The sequence below is a fragment of the Gossypium arboreum genome, chromosome 11, assembly GCF_025698485.1.
Source record: "Gossypium arboreum isolate Shixiya-1 chromosome 11, ASM2569848v2, whole genome shotgun sequence".
Lineage (NCBI taxonomy): Eukaryota > Viridiplantae > Streptophyta > Magnoliopsida > Malvales > Malvaceae > Gossypium > Gossypium arboreum.
Genome location: NC_069080.1, coordinates 40176342 through 40200116, shown reverse-complemented (window position 1 = coordinate 40200116; position 23775 = coordinate 40176342). Strand labels below are relative to the sequence as shown.

Below are 23775 nucleotides of genomic sequence, written 5' to 3'. Positions count from 1 at the left end.
TATCAGTAATTCCATTTCATTTATATTATATTCTATATCATTTATATTTTTAAATAAAACAAGGGCTCTAAAGATATATCTCAAATAACAAAAAAAATCTTGTTATTGCATTGAATCAACAATCAGAAGCAGAAGAAGTCCTCTTTCTGTTCTTATGATATAGATATCATATTCATGGAATACGATTCCCTTTCAAGATGTATGGAATATATGACAAAGGTGGAGTGTTGGAGTACTTCTATTAATCGGTCATGTCATATAGGCCCGAGTCGGACATCCAATTGCTTCGATTTGAAGTATCTGGAGGATATCTATATTAAGATTATGTTAAATATATATAGATTATATTAAAAAGATGGACAATCAAACCTATTTATTTTTTGATTCAATAGAATAAAAAAAAGAAAAGAGGCGAATAGGGTCCCAAATAACGAGAGATATGTAAAAAAAAAGCCCGATTACGCCCATTCCTAATCCTAAATGGAATGTAATGACGTAGGGATCCATATGTAAACATAGTATCTATTTAAATACCCTCGAATGGCCCCTTCTCATAATGAGAATGTATATAGCCCTATTTTGGTCTGGGCTGGGGTTATGTACTTATAAACTATAATCTGACGATATCTCTCTCAATTCGAAAATCCAGGATTTCAATTGATGTCTTTTCATTGATTCCTCCTAAATTGCATTGATTTATCCTAAAGATTTCATTTCAATTGTAATTTGGTTATTCACCATGTACGAGGATCCCCACTAAGCATCCATGGCTGAATGGTTAAAGCGCCCAACTCATAATTGGCGAATTCGTAGGTTCAATTCCTACTGGATGCATGCCAATGGGACCTTCTAATAAGTCTATTGGAATTGGCTCTGTATCAATGGAATCTCATCATCTATACATAACGAATTGGTGTGGTATATTCATATCATAGCATATGAACAATAATAACTAGCATTCTTATTGAGACTCAAACTCATAGGGAAGAAAATAGATTTATAGATAGAATCAAATATGTAGTAGTTACAGACAAAAGTATTCGGTTAATGGTGAAAAATCAATATACTTCTACAGTCGAACCAGGATCAACTAGGACAGAAATAAAGCATTGGGTTGAACTCTTCTTTGTTGTCAAGGTAATAGCTATGAATGGTCATCGACTCCCCAGAAAGGGTAGAAGAATGGGACCTATTATGGGACATACAATGCATTACAGGCGTATGATCATTACGCTTCAACTGGGTTATTTTATTCCACCTCTTAGAACGAAAAGAACTTAAATCAAAATACTTAATAGCATGGTGATACATTTATACAAAAGTTCTACCCCGGGTTTATTTTCGAACTACCCTTGACGTATGTTTTGGGCCTTGTAGGCCCATATTAGGGACAACATGCATATGTATGAATGTATTTAATTTGAACGGAATTTATGACTCAATTTTCTATGTTTGTTTACGTATAAGTCCGGTAATGCCTCGAACCCTGTCTTGGTGTCGGATATGGGTAAGGGGTGTTACAATCAGAGCTATTTTGGTTTAGTCGATTCTAGGATTAAATTGAGTGCAAAATTGGGTCTAGAGGTACATGCCATATTTAAGTCAAATTTTGAGTCGGGATTGGATGCTGATATATTGATTGTTTCTATTTTATAGTTAAAGATGTTTGATGAACACATTGAAGATACTGATTGAGAAATGTACAATGAAGATGATGAATCATATGATATAAATGAATCAAAATCTGCAACACCACGTGTAAATCCGATAGGTAATCAACCACCAAATGTTAGAAAAGGTGAAAGTAGATAAAGAGATAATTCAGAAATACTTAGAATGATAGCTGATGCTCTTTAGTGAGCAGTGGGAACTATACCTGCTATGACTTCTACACCTACAGTCCCACGAGCCCCGATTAAAGAACTACGTATATATGGTGCTACCGAATTTTTGGGTTCGAAGGGAGTATTTTGAAGCAACTGGAATGTAGCCCTCATAAATGTTTATTGTGTGATGTATCTTTGTTATAAGGAGAAGCGTACATATGGTGGGAATCAATAACGCAACATGTACCAGAGGAACAGATAAGTTGGGATGTCTTCCAAAGAAAATTTCAAATGAAGTATTTAGGAGAGTTGTACTTGGAAGATAAGAAATAGGAATTCTTAATGCGAAAACAAGGTGAAATGTCCGTAGTGGATTATGAACTAGAATTCTTAAGACTTAGTAGATATGCAACTGAATTTGTACTAACTGAAGATGTAGACGATTTTTACGGGGATTGCGAGATGAATTATGACTACAATTGGTGTTTCTCCGAATTACTAAATTTTTAGATTTAATTGAGAGGGCCAAGATGGTTGAATAAGTACTAGTGGAGAATAAAAAGCCTAAAATTACTCGTTCGATTGGAAAAGGCCCCGGAACTATTAGTTCAAACCCGTAACCTAAACAACCAAAAGAATTTTGGGGTAATGGGAGATCCAGTTTTATATCAGATAGAGGTGATAGAAGTTGGGGAAAATAAATGATAGTATTTATTGGAAGTATTAGAGGTCCATCTCGGGATGCCGAAATGCCTGAATGTAAACACTGTGGAAATAGGCATCGAGGTGAATGTTGGAAATTAACTGAAGGTTGCTTTCATTGTGGATCTACTGAACATTTTGCAAAAGACTCTCCAAGGATTAAAAGCACAGCACCAGTGGTATCAAAGAGATCTGAATCTACTTCCAGAGGTCAAGGATCTGGCAGAAGTGGTTCAATTATTAGAGGTGGAGCTAGAAGATCAAGTGATGTTGCCACTCAACAATCAGAGGCTAGAGCACTGGCCCGAGCATATATAGTAAGAACTCGTGAAGAAGGTGATGCACACAATATGGTGACAGGTATATTTTTATTGCATTCAGAACATGTTTATACTTTAATAGATCTGGAATCATCACATTCATATGTTAATACAAAACTGGTTGAGTAGGGAAATTTAAAACCTAAAATGTCTAGAGTCAAAATAGAGGTATCTAGTCCTTTGTGGCAAACTATGTTAGTGAATCGAATATGTCTAAGATGTCCGTTAATGATTCAGGATAGATTGCTGTAAAAAGAAGTTCACTGTTCAGAATGAAAGTGGTAATCAAATTGAAGTAAATGGTGTTTGTCTAGTGGATCAGCCGTATTTGGATTAGTTTGTGGTTGTCTTTATTGATGATATTGTAGTTTATTCAAAGTATGAATCTGAACATGCATAGCATCTCTGAATAGTTTTGCAAGTATTACGGGAGAAGCAATTGTATGGGAAATTGAGTAAATGTGAATTTTGATTATCAAAGGTTGTATTTCTTGGTCATGTGGTATTAGCAGATGGAATTAGAGTTGATTCAAAGAAGATTGAAGCAATTTTCCAGTGGAAAGCTCCCAAAAATGTGTCAGAGGTACGTAGTTTTCTGGGACTAGCTGGGTATTACTGAAGGTTCGTGAATGGATTTTCAAAGATAACCTTACTGATAACAAAGTTGCTGCAAAAGAATGTTCCATCTGTTTGGGATGATCAATGCCAAGAAAGCTTTGAGAATTTGAAGCAGATGTTCTCTGAGGCACCTGTTCTGACTTTACCGGAAACGAATAAAGATTTTGTTGTATATAATGATGCTTCCTTAAATGGACTTAGGTGTGTTCTGATGCAAAATGGGAAGGTAATAGCCTATGCCTCTTGGCAATGGAAACCACATGAAAGTAATTATTCGACACATGATTTGGAGTTAGCTGCTGTGATCTTTGCTTTGAAAATATGGAGACACTATCTGTATGGTCAAAAATGTTACATCTACACAGACCATAAAAGTTCGAAGTATCTTTTGTCACGAAAAGAGTTAAATCTGAGACAACGTCGGTGGATAGAACTTCTGAAAGATTATGACTGTGCTATTGATTATCATCCAGGGAAGGCAAATGTTGTAATTGATGCATTAAGTAAAAAAGCAATGATTGAATTATGAACAATTTTTGCACAACTTAGTATCAGTGGATATGGAAGTTTAGTGGCTGAATTGAGAGTTAAACCAACGATGTTTGATCAGATTAAGTCAGTACAGTTAAAAGATAGCAAGTTGATAAAGAAAGAGAGATGGTTCAGAATAGTATGCTAGAAAATTTTAGTATTGATGAGCATAATTTTCTGAGATTTTGTAATCAGATTTGTGTTCCAACTGTTTCAGAAGTAAAAGAATTGATATTTCGTGAAATACATGACAATCCTTTTGCAATGCATCTAGGAGGAAAAAAATGTACCGTAATTTACGAGAATCTTATTGGTGGCCAGGTATGAAAAGAGATATAGTGGAATATGTTGCAAAATGTCTGACTTATTAACGAGTTAAGGCCTAACATCAAGTTCCGACAGGATTACTTCAACCTATTAATATTCCTGAATGGAAATGAGATTGTATTACAATGGATTTTGTGACAGGTTTGCCATTACCAGCGAGTACGAAAAATGCTATATGGGTGATTGTCGATCGGCTTACAAAGTCAGGTCATTTTATAACTGTCAGGACTGATTGGTCACTTCGAACACTTGCTGAAACTTAAATTCGGGAAATTGTGAGATTGCGTGGTATTTCAGTATCAATAATTTCTGATCGGGATCCACGGTTTGCATCGAGGCTGGTACTCGACTCAGTTTTAGTACAGCTTTTCATCCACAAACTAATTGGCAATATGAACGTGGTATTCAAATTTTAGAAGACATGCTTTGAGCTTGTATCATTGACTTTGAATCTGGTTTGGAACGTTATTTATCATTGGCTGAATTTGTATATAATAATAGTTTTCAATCAAGTATTCAAATGGCGCCGTATGAAGCATTATATGGTCGGAGATGTCAGTCACCTGTGTGTTGGATGAAATTGAATGAAAGAAAAATAATTGGACCAAAATTAATCTAAGAAATAGAGGATACTGTTAAGAAGATTCGAGAAAGACTGACGGCAACTTTTGACAGACAGAAGTCGTATGCAGATTTGAAACATTGGAACATTGAGTATTCAGTAGGTGATAAGGTATTTCTAAAGGTATAACCTTGAAAGAAAATCTAGAGATTTGGTCGGAAAGGAAAATTAAGTCCTCGTTTTGTTGGGCCATATGAAATTGTGGAAAGAATTGGACTGGTAGCATATCGTTTAGCTCTGCCTCCAGAATTACAGAAGATTCATGATGTTTTTCATGTTTCTATGTTAAGAAGATATAGATCTGATCCCCCTCATGTGATTTCAGTAGAAGATATTGAGATTCAACCTGATTTGTCATACGAAGAAGAATTGGTTAGAATATTGGCTCGAGAGGTGAAAGAATTGCGTAATAAATGAGTTCCCTTAGTGAAAGTGTTATGGAGAAGCCATAATATGGAAGAAGCAACCTGTGAACCGGAAGAAACAATGAGATCTCAGTACCCTCACCCCTTTTCAAGTAAATTTCTAGGACGCAACTTATTAAGGGGGGAGAAATGTAATGACCCAAAATTTGTGGTTATAGGAAAAGTGTATTTATGGGTCATTGTTTTCAAAAAACGGATTTGTAAATATTTATTAGAAATATTTACGAAGTTAATTGAGTGGTTAATTAGATTTTAGTTAGGTAAATTAGCTTAAAATAAGGTTAATTAGATATAAGGACTCAAAGTCAATTGAGTGGTTAATTAGATTTTAGTTAGGTAAATTAGCTTAAAATAAGGTTAATTTGATATAAAGACTAGATTGAATATAGAGTAAAAGTTGAATTGTAAAATGAAGAAAACTTTAAGGACTAAATAAGCAATTAAACTATAAATTGACATATGTGTGGTAAAAATAATTTCCATAAATAATATACATATATTAGTAATTATTATATTTACTTATAATTTAAGTAAATATTATTTTATTATTATTATATTATATTAATTAAATAAAGTAAATAAAATAAATCAAATTATGACAATTGTATGGTAATAAAGAAATACATGTGTAATATTAATATACATACATTTGTATTATACACATGGATTTACTTATAATATAAGAAATAATAATTATTAAGTTAATATAATATTATAATAATATAATAAACAATTAATAAAAAGTAAATAAAAGAATAAAGTAAGAATAAAGAAACAAAAGAATGAGAAAGGAACAGAATTGAAGAACGAAACAGGGAAAAGAAAAAGAGAAAGAAAAGAAAAAGGGAAAATTAGGGTTTTGAAGTTTGAAGCTTAATTGGTAAGTCAATTTAGTCCCTTTTCTTGTAATTTTGATGTTTTTGGAATCTTAGAAACAATATTACTCGATTTATGTGGAAATTTTGAAAGTTAGTAGATTTTTAGATATTGTTCATGTTGAACAAGTTGAAGAATTACGGGTTAAATTGATAGAATTTTAAGTTAGAAATAGAAATGAGATTGAATTGTTAAATAAACCATAAGTTTTGAATAGTAGGGACTAAATTGAAAAAAATTCAAAATTAGGGAATTATGATGAAAATTAGAGAATTAAATTTAGTTTAAGTGTTAATTGAGTGAAAATAATGAACAAATTGTAAATAAAACAACGTTAGTTTTGATTAGGATGAATGTTGAATGTAAATTGAAAAATTCAATATGAAATTGTAGTGTATTGATAATTTTAATTGTTTTAATTCCATAGATAACGTTGAATTAGATATTTCAACTAGGAAAGGAAAAGAGAAAGTCAACGAGGAGTGATCCAAGAATTTCGATTTGTATTTCTATAATCGAACTCAATAGTTTTTTTATATATTATTATTATTATTATTATTATTATTATTATTATTATTATTATGTGTGGTTATTGTGTTGACTTGTGAATATTTGAATTAAAATGGATATTAATTGTTGATGATGAATTGAAAAGTGATTGAAAAACCTTCTTAACAGTATCGGACTAAGTCGGATATAGTTGGCATGCAATGGTATTGGAAGCGTTCAGGGATATTTCGACCTTGAGTCGATGAGGCACTATAAGTGTCGTGCTGTTACTGCGGTTTAATCTGATGAGGTACTAAATACCGTACTAGTATTGTTTTACTTTGGCAGAGTCGATGAGGCACTGAGTGCTGTACTGGTGTGTTGGTTGAATTCGTGTATCCGTCGTTATCTGAATCATGTTAATAGGGGTAGATAAATGCACTGAATGGCTAATTGTTACTGAATAATTGATTGTTACTGAATGACTGATTGTTGCTGAATATCGAACAATATTGTCTGATACTGAGTCTGGAATAAAATAGAACATTGGTTGAGAAGTTGATGCTTGAATATTTATTGAATTTGAATAGTTTTAATATATATATTCTATAATTATTTAAGTGTTCAGTTATAGAAATACCACTGAGTGCATACTCAGCTTATGGTTTGTTTCCGTGCGCAGGTTAGGTAAAGTCAAGTTGTTGAATCAGCATCCAGAGCCGATCCCAAACTCAATGTGGTGATGTATACTTCTTTTTGATAAATGGCATGTACCTAGGATGACAAATGTTGATATTTTGGGATATGATTGTAAACTATGTTATTTGAAGGAAACGATTAATATATAATGCATGTGTTTGTTGAAGTTTAATATGGTATTTGATTTGGTGCTCAAATGAGTATGAAATAGATAAGTTTGGGAGATAGTATTAGCAGGTTGTCACACCCCTAACCAATATCCATCGCTGGACTAGGGTTAAGTGGTATTACCGAACATATCGAAACACTTTGCATTCATTTCACAAACATCATAGCATCATAGGCAAACATCAACATAAAGTCTTTTTCTTAGGTCAACGAGACCTTAAACATGAATTAGGAATAGGTTGGGGCTAAATCGAACACATTCAAAATTTTTAGAACTTAGAAAAATTTCTCAATTCTGTTGAGGTCACACGCCCGTATAACTAGGCCATGCCAAAACAAAGTCTACATACTGACTTTTCCCCACGAAAAATAGACATGCCCGTGTGCTATGGTCTTGTGGTTCTTAGCTAGCTACTGACTTAAGCCTATGGCCAACAGACACGCCCGTGTGCTATGGCCGTGTGGCACAATGCAGGCTTGGTTTAAGCCAAATTGCCACCCTTTTTTTTTAATGCTAAAACACATATCACTCATGCCATAATATTATCAACCATTTGCATACTTATAAACCTTACCTATTTATAATGAACATAATGTAAGATTATATCAAATCATCATACAATCTCATTCCAAAAATTCACCACTATTCCAACTAGGATCAAAACCGGACTGTTACAATTCTCCCCCTCTTAGGGATTTTTGTCCCTGAAAATCTTACCGTTAAACAGATTTGGATATTGTTGTTTCATAGCATTTTTAGATTCCCACGTGGCCTCTTCAATACCGTGTCAATGCCACATCACTTTAACTAATGGAATCTTCTTATTATATAACTCTTTAACCACTCGAGCTAAGATTCGGATCGGCTTTTCTTTATAAGTCATATCAGATTGAATTTCAATCTCAGACGGAGGAATTACATGCGAAGGATCAGATCTGTACCGTCGAAGCATCCACACATGAAACACATTATGTATCTTTTCTGACTCAGACGGTAGCCTCAATCTATAAGCAACCAACCAAACTCGCTCGATGATTTCATACGGTCCAATGAACCTTGGACTTAACTTGCCTTTTCTACCAAACTGAATCACTATCTTCCACGGAGACACTTTCAGAAACACTTTATCGCCGACCTCAAACTCAATGTCTTTTCTTTTCAAATCTGCATATGATTTCTGACGATCAGAAGCTGCTTTCAAACTATCTTGGATCACTTTCACTTTCTGATCAGTTTCTTTTATCAAATCAACCCCATAAATTTTATTTTCACTGAGCTCTGACCAATATAAAGGTGTACGGCATTTGTGACCATATAAAACTTCGTATGGTGCCATTTTAATGCTCAACTGAAAACTGTTATTATAAGAAAATTCAATCAAAGGTAAATATTGTTCTCACATACCTTCAAACTCAAGAATGCAACATCTTAACATATCCTTGAGTATCTGAATAATCCATTCAGATTGACCATCTGTTTGCGGATGATAAGCAATGCTAAAATGCAATTTGGTACCCAGAGCATCTTGCAACTTCTTCCAAAATCGTGACGTCAATCTCGGATCTCTGTCTGACAATATAGACAATGGCACACCATGCAATCTCACTATATCAGAAATGTATAATTCAACTAATTTATCAAGTGAATAATCAGATCGAACTGGAATAAAATGAGCCGATTTCGTCAATCGATCAACTACAACCCAAATTGGGTCTTTCTTTCCTAGAGATAGGGGCAAACCCAACACAAAGTCCATAGTTACTCGATCCCATTTCCACTCCGAAATCATAATCGATTGTAATAATCTAGATGGCACCTGATGTTCAGCTTTGACTAGCTGACAGATCAAACATTTAGAAACAAAATCAGAGATATCTCTTTTATTCCGGACCACTAATAATGCTGCTTCAGATTATTAAACATTTTCGTACTGCCCGGATGCACAGATAACCGACTACTGTGGGCTTCACTCAAAATCATTTTAATTAACTTTGGATTTCTCGAAACACAAATCCTATCTCGAAATCTTAAGCAATTATCTTTATCAACTCTGAATTCTGAATTTCTCTCTACATCACACTGAGCTCGTTTAACCAAAATCTCATTATCAATCTTCTGAGCTTAGATAATCTGCTGTAAGAACAAGGGTCTTACTTTTAATTTAGCTAAAACTGAACCATTATCCGACAGAACCAAATGAGCATTCATTGCACTCAAAGCAAACAATATTTTCTGACTTAAGGCATCAGCAACAACATTTGCTTTTCCTGGATGATAATCAATTACAAGTTCGTAGTATGTTAATAGTTCTAACTACCTTCTTTGTCGTAGTTTCAAATCTTTCTGAGTCATCAAATACTTCAAGCTTTTATCATCAAAAAACACGTGACATTTGTCACTATACAGATAGTGATGCTAGATCTTCAAGGAAAACACAATAGCAGCTAACTCGAGATCGTGAGTTGGATAATTGTTTTCATGTGGCTTCAACTGTCTCGAAGCATAAGCAGCGACTTTTCCTTCTTGCATTAGAACACATCCCAAACCAATTAACGAAGCATCACTATAAATCACAAATTCTTTACCCAATTCAAGTTGTACCAAAATTGGAGCTTCAGTCAATAAAGCTTTCAACTGATCAAAGATGTTCAGACACATTTCAGACCACTCAAACTTCACATCTTTTTGGAACAATTTTGTTAACGGAGCCACAATCATCAAAAAACCTTTTACGAATCTTCTATAGTAGCCAGCAAGTCCTAGAAAACTATGGACTTTAGAAACATTTCTCGGTGGTTTCCAATCCAAAATAGCTGAGATTTTACTCGGATCAACTCGGATACCAGAGGTTGATGCAATATGACCCAGAAAACCCACTTCTCGCAACCAAAACTCACATTTACTAAACTTTGCGTATAACTGTTTATCTCGCAAATTCTGTAACACTATTCTCAGATGCTCGGCATGTTCGGATTTGTCACGTGAATAAATCAATATGTCATCAATGTATACCACAAGAAGTTGATCTAAATACTGTTTGAAAATTCTATTCATCAAATCCATAAAAATAGTAGGCGCATTAGTCAATCCGAAAGGCATAACTAAAAATTCATAATGGCCGTACCTTGTTCTGAAAGAAGTCTTCGGAATATCTAAATCTTTCACTCGTAGCTGATAGTAGCCTGATCTCAAATCTATTTTTGAAAACACAGTAGCTCCTTTCAACTGATCAAAAAATCATCAATTCTGGGCAAATGATACTTATTCTTGACAGTCACTTTATTCAACTGGTGATAATCTATACACATTCTCATCGTACCGTCTTTCTTTTTGACAAATAGAACAGGAGCACCCCAGGGTGAGAAACAGGGTCTAGCAAATCCTCGATCAGTCAAGTGTTGCAATTGAGACTTTAATTCTTTTAACTCGATTAGAGCCATTCTATACAGAGCTATCAAAATCGGATTAGTACCAGGTACCAATTCAATGACAAATTCTACTTCTCTAACGGGAGGTAATCCCGAAAGTTCTTCAAGAAACACATTAGGGAACTCATGAACAACAGTACAGATTCAACTTTCTTTTCTGACATTTTCGAGTCAATCACATAAGCAAAGTAGGCTTCACAACCCATTGTCACAATACTCAAAGCTTTCATCGAAGATATTACAGCAAGCAATCCATTCAAATCACTAGATTCAACTCTGACTATTTCATCATTCTTGCATCTCAAATCCATAGTTTTCCGTTTACAGTTCACCACAGCATCATGCAAGGTTAACCAATCCATACCCAGGATTATATCAAACTCATCAAAAGGTAATAGCATCAAATCAGCCAGAAAACAATTGTCTCTAAACATTAACAAACAATTCTTGCAGACTTTATCAACAAGAACACTTCTGCCTAGGGGGTTCGAAACTCTAATCACAAATTCAGTAGACTCTACAAGCAAAGTCTTACTGTTCACTAAGTTCATGCATATATATGAATGTGTCGATCCAGGATCTATCAAAGCAATTATAGAAGTATCATAGAGAGTAAATGTACCCGTAATCACATCTGGTGATGAAGCTTCATCGCAAGCTTCGATAGCATACGCTCTCGCAGGGGCACGAGCCTCAGATCTAATAGCTGTGTCTTTCGTTCCTCTCTGACTACCACTTACATTTCTTGAATTTCTAGGAGGTCTACAACGAGAAACATTACCACTCTGCTTTGGATTTTGAACATTATCTTTTTCAGCTAAATCTGGGCAATCTTTAATAAAATGGTTTCTTGAACCACAGCTATAACAAGCTTGATTATTACTCTTTCCCCAGCATTCACCAAAATGTCGTCTTCCACATTGATCACATTCAGGCCTTTCATTATTTACATTATCAACACTAGCAACAGATGTGGCTGAAGATTTGTAATTTGATTGTGATCTAACACGATCTCTGTTCAAAAGCGCCGGACTAACCTTTGAACGACTGCTATCATCTCTAAACTTGTTGGAGCCAGATTGAAATGATTTACCCGGTGATCTCTTTCGTATCTCTCTAGCTTTAAAATTAGCTTTTCTTTTCTCTTTCCTAAGATCTTCCGCTTTACATGCTCATTCAACAAGCACCACGAATTCTTTGATTTTTAGAATACCAAGAAGTAGATGAATATCCTCATTCAAACCGTCTTCAAATATCTTGTACATTATTGCTTCTGAAGATACACATTCACGGGCATATTGACTCAACCTTACAAATTAGCACTCGTATTCTGTGATAGACATACGACCTTGTTTAAGCTCAAGAAACTCTTTGCGTTTCTAATCAATGAATCTTTGGCTGATATATTTCTTCCAAAATTCAACTTGGAAGAACTCCCACGTAACTCGTTCATTCGAAACTATAGATGTCACAGTTTTCCACCAATGATACGCCGTGTCTCTCAGCAGTGAAATGGCACATTTTATACATTCTTCTGGATTCAATGACAACTCATCAAACACTCTTATTGTGTTCTCTAACCAGAATTTGGCTTTTTCAGCATCGTCACTTGTTGTAGCTCAGAATTCTTCAGCTCCATATTTTTTAATATTGTCAACTGGTGGTCTACTGAACTGTACTGGATTCACTCGTGACATAACAGGAGTTTGAGGAGAATCAACCGGGGGAGGAGGTTGTTGTATAGCCGGATTGGTTCTAATATACTGAGTGAACCAATCGTTCATCATCTGATAGAAGGCTTGCTCAGCCTCACCATCGCGGCTACTCGTAGCCGATCAGGAATCAGCTTGTACCGTCCCTTTTGCGGGAGCAGGCACATTGCTTTCAGTATCATCGGCTACAGCTCTATCGGGATCCATTGCTATAGAAAAGCACATTTCCACGTCAGGATTCCTCACACTATCGTAATTTCAGATATATGGCATGTATAGCCAGACTCGCATACTTTATGGTAGTCCTAGAACCGACTAAGCCATAGGTTTGATACCAACTAAATGTAACACCCTTAACCCGTATCCATCACCGGGCTAGGGTTAAGCGGTATTACCAAACATATCGAAACACTTTCCATTCATTTCACAAACATCATAGCTTCATAGTTAAACATCAACATAAAGTCCCTTTCTTAGGTCAACGAGACCTTAAACATGCATTAAGAATAGGTCAGGACTAAACCGAACACATTCAAAATTTTTAGATCTTAGCAAAATTTCTCAATTCTGTTAAGGTCACATGCCCGTGTAACCAGGCCGTGCCAAAACAGAGTTTACATACTGACTTTCCCCCATGGCAAATAGACACGCCCGTGTGCTATAGCCGTGTAGCATAATGCAGGCTTGTTTTAAGTCAAATTGCCACCCTTTTTTATGCTAAAACACACATCACTCATACCATAATATTATCAACCATTTACATACTTATAAACCTTACCTATTTACAATGAACGTAGTGTAAGATTATATCAAATCATCATACAATCTCATTCTAAAAATTCACCATACTTACCATTTTTTTATCCAACTAAGCATACTACAATTTCAAATTAACATCACATATCATAAACCATTATCAACTATGAGTTCAAACACAAATTAGCCAATTCATATAGCTAAACATATATACATCACAAAACATACTTCCACAGCTACTGGCCTATACATGCCATACTTTAAATATATATACATTTTCAAAAATACCAAAATGAGGTTCGATAGTGTGGCAACGATCCTTGACGATCCCTGAGCTTAGTAAGCTCGTACTTAACTCATCACCAGTATATGAAGCATAAAATGACAACATATGGATATTTGCCCAATTTCAATCCATAAAACCCTATCAACTCAATGAAATTCACATATATAACATCATCTACCACTTAGGTATTATACATACCTGAATCTTCCCGTACTTATTCACTTTCATACTTACCTCTTGTTGAATGTTATAAGACTTTCTATAACTTATTCATATTTTAGACATCTGCACTCTTAGTACAATACGATTAGCCAAAGCTAAATATTTCTACACACTTAGTGCCATCTCAAATAACCGAGAATAAGTCGAAATCGCACACTTAGTGCCTCAAGTAGCTGAAGCTAGTTTAAATCGCACACTTAGTGCCAAAGCTAGTTTAAATCGCACACTTAGTGCCAAAACTACCGATTCATCATCATATTATCCAATTCAATTATATACAACCCATGTATAATAAAGGCATCAAAGCTTACTTAACATCATATTTTAAGTACGAACTTACCTTGTACTTGAAGGTGTCGACTCGAACGTTTATTCTCTAATCTTTGATTTTCACCGATCTAAATCCGAACTCCTCTTTTCTTGATCTATAAGTATTTAAAATTATTCCTTTTATTCACCAAATAATTCAATTCAATCCATAAACACATATTTAGGGCAATTTGCAAACTAGCCCTCACATTTTCACATTTCGACACTTTAGTCCCTATTTCACAAAATCACAAAATACACATAATTTGCATATACACAAGCTTAGCCGGATTCTCCTGTACTCATATTAGTTCACACATTTCATTTATTTCATATTTTAGCCCCTTAAAATAACATTTTTATAAATTAGCCCAATTTACTCAATTTCATAAAAAATTCGAAGACAACATATGTCAACCCAAAACATACCTTCCATAATTCACCATTTAACAACAAAAAACTCATGATTTCATCCATGGAATATTTAAAAATTATCACCAAAATCAGAAATTGAAGCATGGGCTTTGTAGTGTAGTAAACAATGATCACAAAGACGTAGAAATTATCAAAAATCGAGTCAAAAGCATACCTTAATCACCAAAAATAGTAGCCAAACCCTAGCGTAGCTTTTCTCTTTTATTTACTTTTCAATTTCGGTGAATGAGCATGAAAATGAGTTTATTTTAAGCTTTGTTTTATTAATATTAACATAAAAATCTAAATGACCATTTTGCCCTTTCATTAAACCAATATAAGTTCACCTAACACATGCCTTTTTATGTCCATTCAAACTTCCAATGGTCAAATAATCACATAAGGACCTTTATTTTAGAAAGCCAACTCAAATAGGTACTTTAACATCTAGCACACAACTTTTACCTTTTACGCGATTAGGTCCTTTTTACAAATTAGGCATACAAAAAGATTAAATTTTCACACGCGTCTTTCACATATGTCAATTCACTTATAATAGGTGTGAAAAATAATATTAAAATATTTTTTGACTCGGATATGTGGTCCCGAAACCACTATTCCAACTAGGGTCAAGGTTTATTTAGCATGTAAATAGATTGTTTTGATAGTACATGTGAAGTAATAGGAATGAACATTAGATAGGTATATAAAATGTTTAAATCGGAAACTTTTGAGCATATTTGAATGTTAATTATTTTTGTATTATTCATGTTTGAACTGTATTGAACGGTAATGCTCCGTAAACCTATTTCAGTGATGGAAAAAGGGTTAGGGGGTGTTACATATACAATAGAGTGTTCCTGAAGACAATCTGACGCTTAAGCTATACCCATATTCTTTAAGAAATCATGTGAGAGCATTGTTGAATGCTTTTCCATCGGGAACAATGGGATCATGGAATCATCTTTATTAAAGATTTTTTTACTGTATATTCCAGCAACTATGAATGCCCAGCTGAGAAATGACATCACGTCTTTTCAATAATTGGAGGATAAAACACTATATGAAGCTTGGGAACGATTTAAGGAATTAATTGGGAAATGTCTGATGCATGGATTCCAGCACTAGACTCAAATGGAGATGTTTTATAATGGGTTGAATGCACATACGAGAGTGGTTGTTGATGCGCCTGCCAATGGTACTTTATTGGATAAAACTTATAATGAAGCATATGAGATTTTGTAAAGATTGCCAATCATGATTATCAGTATCCGATCACGAGAGTTGAGATGGGTAAGAGAGTTGTTGATACCATAGAGCTTGATGCAATCGCTTTATTGGCAGCCCATGTATCTTCTCTAGCTAATATGAATAGAACAATGAAAAATCCAATTGTAGTCTAGGAGATGAAATCAGCTGAGCTGTCATATGTTTATTGCGATGAAAATCATGTGTTTGACGAATGCCCATCAAACCTAGGTTAATGTACTACATGGGTAATTTTAACTAGAATAATAGCCCCTATTCCAACACCTACAATTCAAGGTGAAAGCAACATCCAATTTTTAGTTGAAGTAATCAAGGTGTGGGGAATTTTAACAATGCCACAAGACAGGATGCCAGCAATGCACTACCTAGTTACATTCAACCTACGTCAAGGCAAAAGATTAGTGCAGTCAAGCATCATAATCTACTTCCATTGAAGCTTTATTAAAGGAATATATTACCTGAAATGATGCTGTAATCCAGAGTTAAGTTACTTCTTTCTGAGCACTTGAGAATCAAGTGGGGCAGATAGTGAATGTTTTAAATTCAAGACCACTAGGAGCATTGCCAAGTGATATCAAGAATTCAATAACACAAGGCAAGAAGCAGTGCAAAACCATCACTCTTAGAAGTGGGACTCAGTTGAGTGATGTTGTTCACAATGTCACGGTAAGAGAGGATAACTCGAACAACAACTAGGTAAGCAGCAAAACACTATGGAAGAATTTGATCAGGTTGTCAACAAAAATGCTATGGTAAAACAATATCAACAACATGAAGGATGACCACCTTTACCTTTTTCTTAGCAATCCCATAATTCTAAATAGGATCCCTAATTCAATAGGTTTTTGGAGGTCTTGAAGCAATTGCACATTAACATACCACTAGCAAAGACTTTAGAGCAAATGTGCAATTACATGAAATTCATGAAAGATATACTGTCGAAAAAGCATACATTGGGAGGATTTGAGACAGTTGCTCTCATTGAAAAGAGCATAACAATGTTGATGAATAAGCTACCTCTAAAGTTAAAGGACCAATGAGTTTCACTATCACATGTTTCATTAGAAATTATTATATTGGTAAGGTATTATGTGATTTAGGAGTGAGTATAAATCTAATGCCTTTGTTTATTTTCAAGAAATTGGGAATGGGGAAAATAAGACCTGCTACGGTTACGTAATAACTTGCTAATCAATCCTATGTCCATCTGGAATGTAAAATTGAAGACATACTGGTAAGGGTAGATAAATTTATCTTTCATGCGAATTTCCCTATTTTAGAATGTGAAGCTGATCATGATGTGCCAATTATTCTTGGAATGCCTTTTCATGCTACTGGTAGAACTTCAGTTGATGTGTAGAAATGTGAATTGACCATGAGGATGAATGATCAGTAGATCACATTTAATGTATTTAATGCCCTGAAATTCTGAAGGTGGCAAGTGCTTTCAACATTACGCAAGTTTTGTTTGAATCTGACTATGCAGGTTTTGTCAACAAGGTGAAAAAGCGGGGTAATGATATTACTATTTTGGGTAGTTGCATTAATGAGGCCTGTAAAAAAATGGATAACTTTGATTCAGCTAATGTTGTATGGGTTAATTGCACCTGCAACAAGGTGGCTGACTTTCTTTGTGATTTTGCTATTAAAAATAGGTACAATTGGAATTTTAGAATGGATTACCCAAAGGATATTCATGACCTTGTAATTAATGATGCTATTAATTGAAGTTTTGACCTTTTAGGTCTTTTTATCAAAAAAAAAGAAAAGAAAAGAAAAGAGAATAAATGATGCTGAGCCATGGACTTGATAGAAACAGTAGTGGGGGAAGAATTCACAAGATTTTTCCACAGCAATTCTGATAATGATGAAGATTCATTTGAGCAAAGACCCTTGTGCACTTTGCTGGAGCAAAATAGACCTTTCAATTTTGATGGACAATGCTTGGTAGCTCATGTATATCCGCATGGAGCTATTGATGTCAAAGACGTGAAAATGGGGGACACATTTAAAGTTAATGGGCAACGCTTGAAGCACTGCTTGGATGCTCATGTAGAGCGAGAAAAACAGTCCATTGATCTTCGAATTGTTTAACTTCAACATCTTGAAAATTCTTTTTATTTTTATTTCTTCTTTTCGATTTAAATTTCTTTTAGTTCTTTCATTTCTTTTGTTTCATAAACTTCAGGAGGGGACAGGGTCGGTGACGCAGAGCTCGTTGCGACAAATCTTGCCAATGAAATGAATGTACCCAAAGCACCAGAGGAAGAACCAGAGAAAACAGAGTTTCTCAGCATTGAGACTGATCGTGAGGATGAAAAGGAAGTAGAGGTACAAGGTTGCTGCTTATAAATCAACCCGTCAGACAAAATGAAGTATCTACAATATAGTCCAAGCAAGGAAAGTTTTCTTTTTCTATCATACATATTACATTGCATATATTTTGCCATGACTTTGTCTGTACATAGATAGTTTGCATAGATTTATTCATGCATTGAGGACAATGCATCCCTTAAGTTGGGGTCTGTATTGTGCATTTAGGTTGCATTACGTACATCGTAGTATAGTTAAGTTGTTTGCCAATGCCATGTGACTATTAAGTACTGTTTTATCTATGAGAAGTTCAATATTTACTTGTAATGTTCGATGATGAGCTTATATTCTTTAGTATATCTAGAACATGTGACAGTGGATGAGTCAATTTTAGATTAAGTTAGATTATGTGAAAATTAATTCTTAAAAATGAGATGTCCTATGCTCAATTCTTTTCCTTTTTGATTATAGCGAGTGTTATTTGATGAACATAAGGTTTTTGAAGCTAAACTCAATTATTTTTCTAGGACATTACTTAAATAAAGGACAATAGGCACTCCAATGCTTAGAATTGTCAAGTAAGTCAACATCGCTTTGTTTGCTCCATCGTGCTGTTGACTAGAAAAGTGAGTCTGATTAAGAGTGTGTAATAAAGAAAAAGGCATTCCACTATAGCAATAGGCTGAGTAGCTAAAATGGTAATTTTTTGCTCCATCCATCTTTTTAGTCAAAAGCCTTAGCTTCAAAAGTGATTTATATTTAAACTGTGACATAATGAGTACTAGGTAATCCGGTGTATGCTCCATTGTGATTATCAAGTTAAAGAATTTTGTGGAATGTTAAATCCCTTAATGTTATAAAAGAAAAAGAAAAAGAAAATAATTACAATAAAAAGAAGAGAAAAAGCAAGTACGAATAAATATGTTGAAAAGGCTGTGAGCAAAGGTTACAGAGTAACTTGAGTTTAGGTAACTAATGAATTGAGTGCATTAGGAGATATTTGTGATGGCTAGAAAGCATACATGAGTACTTAGGAAATTTTGTTTTTAGGGACAAATTTTCTGCACTACCTTTGTTGAAACCAACATTTGACTTTTGAACAAGTTTTTGGAGAAATAAGACTTCTAGGAACTGATGTATATGTTGCTCTTTTTGTTAAATTAACAGTACAAGATAGTTATATGCAAGGGCAAAATTTTTTGCATTCATGCATTCATATGTATTTTGCTTGAGGACAAACAATAACTCAGGTTTAGGGGTGTGATAACACTTGAAAAGAATTATATTTCATGCCTTTAGACCTAGCTAAATGCTTGTACGTAGGTAAATTTAGTTGTATTTTAGGACATTTCATTCGTATTTTCATCATTTCATTAAGACCTTGGACTATGTTTAAATATTTGGTACTTTTAATTGCTGGCAAGTGCAAGTTGAGGAATTAGAAATAAATGAGTGAAGGTTTGTTGGGTAAAAGGTTGGACATTTTGGTAGCATGAATTCCATGACAATTCCAAGAAGACAGAGTCAACACTCAACGCATACTAGTTTTAGCCCAACTGTACTCATACCAAAAAAATCTGCCTAAAAAAAAGGAGAATATAATGTTAGGTTGTTGAAAAATGAATTTAAAAATAGAAGATAAACATGGCTTATTGGGTTTAACCTAGGGAAAAAGTTATAAAAAGCCAAAGGAGGAAACCTTAAACAAAAAAAAAAAAAGAAAGAGAGGAAGAGATGCTGAGTAGAGACAAAAAGAGGAAGATGAAAGTAGTCCTTCTTAGCTATCGTAGGACACTATGCTATTGGAGTGTGAAGACACACGAAAGCTATCTTCCCAAAGTCTTCCATATTTTTTTTTTACTTTTTTCTTCCGTGAATTGAATGATGAAAATGGTGTTGGATGTTATTTTGGTTTTGAATTTTATATGCCAACCCATGAGCTAAATCTAATAGGGTTGGGATTACATGATGAAACCTTTATTTTCTTTAATGGTTGAAGCTTAAATTTGAATTAATTTACTGTTTCATTCAATTGTCATTATTTGTAAATTGTATGCGTGCAATCCCTAGACATAGATGACTGTGCAACATGCCAATAAAGTAATCTAATCCTGAAAAGGTTGGATTAGTTGGATCTTAATTAAATGATATGAGTAAGTACTCAACAGATACTTGTAGTAGAATTTAGAAATAAAGCAACTTTCATATAGAATGAAGACAAAATAGTGCAGGGTAACGTGCTAAGGCTTATAGGCACAGACCAGGTAACTTGAGATCTAGCTCTCGAAAGAAGCAGGTCACTTTAGGTATCTTATAAGCTGTAGATTTAATATGATTTTGCTGAGGCATTATTGAAAGTAAGGGCAGATTCTTAGTAATCCCAACCTTCCAAAACAACATCGTAGACCATTTATCCTTTGCCGTAGTATCTTTCCATACAATTCTTAGTTTTTTATTTATTCGTTCACATATTATTCACATAATTATCCTCGTAATTGTCATTGCATTTTCACTCTTGACTTGTCATAGCATTTCCAAGTATTCATTAATTCCACATATTGCATACATCATTATTCCTTTAATTGCCACTGCATAATTATAGTTGTTTTTGCCATAGCATTAATAACACTTTATTATAACAACTTGACCACTTCTGTGCCTCAATTCGATCCTTGTGGGAACGATACTCACTCATCACTTTATTACTTGATTTGACATGTATACTTGCACAACTCACAAATAACGTGAATTTGAACAAGCTAAGTTGTCAAGGATAAAGGAAGCAAGGTGAATCTCTACACTCGACTCTTGGGTGATTGCTGTTGTTATGTTGCTTGCTTGAACCACTTCTATTTGTGCTTGAGTTGTGTCTAAAATCTTGGTTGTGTAAGAATATGAAGGATAAGTCATGTATGAATAGGTTGCAAGTGTATTTGTTGAATGCTGTATGGTTGCAAATTTATGAATAGATGCATCATGTAATGTATGAAATAGTAACTAGCACAACAAATTGTATGAAATGCATGAATAAAGTGTATGCAGAGTACAAAGGTATTTTACCTTGACAAATAAACGAAGTTAGGAGTAATTGGCGAAATAGAAGAATGTGCGGGTTGATAAGGGATAACAAGGGATCATGACAGCATCGTGGAATGTTATCGACTAGCTCGTTAGAACAACACCGTGATGACAGTCTATCGACTCTATGGAGTGACACTATGATGATGGTAAGGCCATTCGGGGTGACACCTCAATAGAGATAAAGGGTGTAAGATCGTGGCTTGGCTATGAAAACCAATAGTCTGTTAGGACATTAAACATGGAAATTACAATGGGTAAGACTATAGCTCATCTATAGCAACCAATAGAGTCCACCGAGACATTAAACATGGCGCTTACGAGGTGTAAGATCATAGCTCGACTATAGAAATAGATAAATGCATGCCAATATCATGAACCAGGAAGATGACATGATAAGGAGACAAGAACATTGTATGACTCACACGGAGAGTAATCTAATTGGATGAATGCGGCTTGCTTGAGATCATGAGTAAGTAGAATAGTCAATAATTTGCAAATTGTTACAAAAAAGGAACTGAAATATGTAAGACTTAATGATGATGAGGAATTAGTAGGGAAATGCTATACTGAGGTATGAAATGTTCGTTGGTATGAGCCCGCAAATTTCAACTAATAAACTAGAATTTAGGTGATAATGAGATGCTTAAGTAGGACCTAAATCTAAGGATCCGCAAGTAAAAAGAGCAACCAGAGGTGAGAAAGTTAGCCGAAGTTCACTCGGAGATGATGATCGCTCAAATGGTCTGACTAATAGAGTCTATCAAAAATAACAGAGAGGAAGGGTGTTTGACCAGGACTAGGTAACGCCAAATAGACCATGTGCCAAACCTGTAGGGTATACTAACTTATGCCACACTCACACGCCCGTGTGTGAGGCTGTGTGGAGCATGCTAACTTGCTTTTAATTTCAACACCAGGGGACACACGGCCCTGTACATGACCATGTATCACACGCAGCTGAGACACACGCCCGTGTCTCTGCTTGCGTGGACAAAAATAGGCTATTTACCAAGCCATTTTTCCACCCTACTTGCACAAACCTATAAAAAAAAAAATTGTACAACTCATGGCATTAAAATAGACATTTAAACCAACCAATTCAAGCCTACATCATGCATATTCTATATCACCATCTTCCACACACATAAGTCACAAAAATAGGCCACACTATTTAGACTAAAATCATATATCAATTCAACTAATTAAACACTTCCAAATATGCATCATTGTACTCAATTTCACAAACATATATGTTCTCTAATTTCATCTACTTAAAATCCACCATTCTTATATCCACAAGCTTCATAATATAAGCCAAATGTACACATTTATATACATAATCAAACATACCAAAATAACCCAAAATGAACCATTACTTATGGCTATATATACAAACCAAAATATAAACATTTACAAGCCAATTCAAATGGCCAAAATCATTATCAACTCATAACCACAATGACTCAAAATATCTATACATGCCATATAACCAAAACATAAGTTCAAATGTACCAAAGTGATAGTAGTATAGTGTGACGATGTGTAACAGTCCAGTTTTGACCCTAGTCAGAATAGTGGTTTTGAGACTATAAATTCGAGTCTGAAGAATATTTTAATATTAGTTTCTGTGTCTGTGATATGTGAATTGATGTCTGTGAAATTTCTGTGATTTAATTTGTGTTTTTCTGTGTTTAATTATGAAAAAGGATTAAATTGCGTAAAGTATAAAAGTTGAGTGCTAAATGTTAAAGCACCTAATTGGCTTGACTTTTAAAATAAAGGTCCTTGCATGTCAAATTTACCATTTATATTAATGGTAGAAAATAATGGACATTAGTGGTTGAAAATTTGATGATATATGCCAAGGGCAAAATGGGAAAATGATTATTAAAATTATTAAATGAAAATAAACATGAAAATGAAGCCATTTCATGCATGTATGGCCGAAAATACAAAGAAATAGAAAGAAGAAGACCATCCTAGGGTTCGGTTATTGATTTGGTTGATTAAGGTATGTACTTTGGTCCGTTTTTGATAATTTTTACGTTTCTGTGATCGTTGCTTCGTGTTCTTCAAAACCCATGTCTGAATTTCTATTTCTGTTAAAGATTTCATGAAATGCCATTGTTGATATCATGAGTTTTGTGATGTTTTTGAATGAATTATAAAGGCTTGGTAGATGGTTCATAAGTTTTGTCTTTGAGTTTTTGATTAAATTGAGCTATTTGGGTTAAATTTTGAAAATGAGGTTTTGAAGGACTAAATTGTGAATTGAACATGTTGTATGGGCTTATATAGAAGCCATGAAAATTCAGCTAGCCCTTGTTGCAAAGAAATTTTGCATATTGGTGATTTTGAGAAAAATGGACTAAATTGTCAAA

At 34.4% G+C, this 23775-nt stretch overlaps 2 non-coding genes across 2 annotated transcripts; one reads left to right on the top strand and one right to left on the bottom strand.

Annotated features, from left to right (window-relative positions):
• The first annotated feature begins 760 nt into the window (after nt 1–760).
• On the top strand, nt 761–834 carry TRNAM-CAU (transfer RNA methionine (anticodon CAU)). The gene has a single exon. It is a non-coding gene; the product is annotated as a tRNA-Met (tRNA).
• Nucleotides 835–15743: 14909 nt separating this feature from the next.
• Nucleotides 15744–15849, bottom strand: LOC128284518 (small nucleolar RNA R71). The gene has a single exon (XR_008274943.1). It is a non-coding gene; the product is annotated as a small nucleolar RNA R71 (small nucleolar RNA).
• Nucleotides 15850–23775: the final 7926 nt, after the last annotated feature.